Here is a 2500-nt window from a genome sequence, read left to right as displayed (position 1 = left end):
GCCCAGCTTCCCCCGACCCGTTGGGACAAGGTTTGGCCAACTCGGACGGTTGTTCTCGATTGGTTGGCGTGCAGACTACAGAAGGGGCTGCACGTCTTGGGTGACCTTCTGGACCCGAAAGGTGAGACTTGTCTCCCTGAGCGCTACTGAAGCAGCAGTAGTGTCTCGGATTCTGCAGTAGGATGACTACCTATGGATAGGAGGAAGGGCGATACCGAACACTACGAGAATCCTGGGGCCGTCGTCTGAACCCGGCGACGGTACTCATGTAGCTCCCTCTCCCCGGTTGCCCGTCTGATCCCGGCGGGCTCCGAGTACCCTTTTCCTAACTGACCGACTGGCATTCATGACCTGCCTTGGTAGGGCCCCCATCGACCTCGGCTTGCTGACGTCGAGTGGACGGTTCCTACCCACTGTGGGTCGCCCTCTAGCACCTTGCAGGCTGGCTTGTGCGCTCGCTCGGCGCCCTGCTGGTACGCCTGGTGTGACTGAATGGTGGCGAGACTGAGACGAACCGAGACGGTGCTGATGCCGTTACACATGGTGATGATAAACAAAGGCTGGATGTGGCGCCTTCTGTCGAATGTAATTTCTCAAATCCTAGCGGAAACGCAAATACTGTGAAGCCTGGGCAGCCGTGATGCGTGCTGGTCGCTGGATGGCTTTACGGGGAGCGAGCTCGGCATCTCTGATGGGGGCCTCTCCCAAGTGGGTCAGACTGTGGACTTGGCTTTGGTTGGGGGCAGGCCTTACTGGGTCGTGCCGGCTGCTGCCCGGGTTTGATTCTTAGTAGAGTCTTAAAGGGAACGGTGACTGAGCTCTGGCTGAGCCGAGCTGCCCAGGATTGCGGACCTGGGTTATCAAGAACCGCGGAGGCACGGCTTAATGGGGGGTCGTGACTGCTCGAGCGACCTCATCTTCACGTGCTTGAGGTTGGGTGCGTGTATGGCGTGTGATCAACCGCCTCGGAGGCCATGGGGACCAACTTTCGGGGTTTGGCTGAGGGTCCTCAAACGGCTGTAGTCATGTCTACAGACCATGTTGCGAAAACTCCTTTGGTTCGGAAGTCCGTGTCACAGCTGCACAGAGTCGGAGTCACAGTCAGTCTGGCCGGTGGAGCGGGTGGATCCAGGCTGGCGAAGCTCCTGACAACTCCTCAGTGGCACTGGTGGCCGCCGTCGGTCTGGTTATGAGAGTATGGGCGACGGATGCCATGATGGTGCCACAGCTTGTTTCTGGGAGGGCATTTTGACAGAGATGCCTGTGGTATGTTGTGCGGGTGTGAGTCGCCGGCATATCACTGACGAGTGGGGTTGTCCGACGCGTGTCGGGTAACGAAACGAGTGAGGTGGATATGGAGGTCCCTGTGTGAAGGCACGGCAGGCAGTTTGCAGGGTGAGTGAGACACCCTGCGGCTGTTGCACTAGTCAAGGAAGCAGGTCAGAGCCTGTGCTGACCGAATCTCCTGCTTCTTCCAACTTGGCTGGTTTTGAACGCTATGCTCGTGGTTGTGCCCAGGCAGGACCGGGGGACTGGCCCCTCGGACTGGGTTTCGGCCGGGAGGCAACTGATGAGGCTGTCTGCCACGTGAAAAGTGCGTGGAGTTGATTCCAGGGTTCTCAAAGGGACGGGGCTTGATAGCCAGGTCTGCGGGGAGGCTTGCCGGAGGGTGGGCTGAACGGTAGCTGGCGGTCGCTTACTGGCCGTGCGAGGGCTTTCGACTCGGTTTCCCATGGTCATGGCCTGTGTGTAGTGGGAAGCTAGGCGTGCTGGACGCGTGAGGGTGATTCGTCGCCCGTGTGGGCTGCTCATCGGGGTGGGCTGCGGTGGCACCGACACCGAGCTCGCAGTTGCGGGATTGGAATGTGGAGAGGGACTTGTCTCTATGACCCTGCCTTTCTCGCTATGGATTCTCTCATCCATGTTTTTCGAACGCTCGTGCCACTCCTTCTGGGGCGAAGGCCGAAATCGCCGCGCCTCTCGCCGTGTTGGGCTACTCCTGATGGGCTGCTGGATGGGGGGACTTGTGTCCTGCTCAGGATAGTGGTCCGCTGGACAGGTTGACACGGTGGGTGGTGACCGGGAGGCAGTGGTGAAAGGGGAGGCGGCAGGCGGCGCGAGGCAGTGGTGCTCTCGGCTCGTCCGCAGTCGGGGGGCCATTGCCTGGCATGCGCGCATCAGCGGGCTGGGTCTTGGCTGTCTGTCGTCGTTCCCAACGCAGGTTGGTGTGCCTGGACACCTCATTGGGTCTCTGTGATGATGAAGGCCCCTAGAGTGTGGTGCAGCACGAGGGTCTGCCCGGACGGGCCGCGGGCCACTTGGGGTGATTGCTCTGGGCGGTGTGTCGTTTGTCGACGCTGGGACACCGTCTCGGCTGCTGTTGCGGGTCCGCCAGTCGTCCCGGCTGGCGGCTTGTTGGTGGCTCGGGCTTGGGTGCCTGGTGGGTCCGTGCGTGAGTATGGGTGTGCTCCGTACTGATGGGATTGGATTCGTGGACCGC

At 60.7% G+C, this 2500-nt stretch overlaps 1 pseudogene; it reads left to right on the top strand.

Moving 5' to 3' along the window:
* Positions 1-2500, top strand: part of LOC147038754 (28S ribosomal RNA) — a 7924-nt pseudogene that overhangs the window by 3233 nt on the left and 2191 nt on the right.

The sequence above is a fragment of the Syngnathus leptorhynchus genome, unplaced genomic scaffold (genome assembly GCF_054491065.1).
Source record: "Syngnathus leptorhynchus isolate UIUO unplaced genomic scaffold, UIUO_Slep HiC_scaffold_41, whole genome shotgun sequence".
Classification (NCBI taxonomy): Eukaryota; Metazoa; Chordata; class Actinopteri; order Syngnathiformes; family Syngnathidae; genus Syngnathus; species Syngnathus leptorhynchus.
This window is presented reverse-complemented; position numbering and strand designations above follow the sequence as displayed.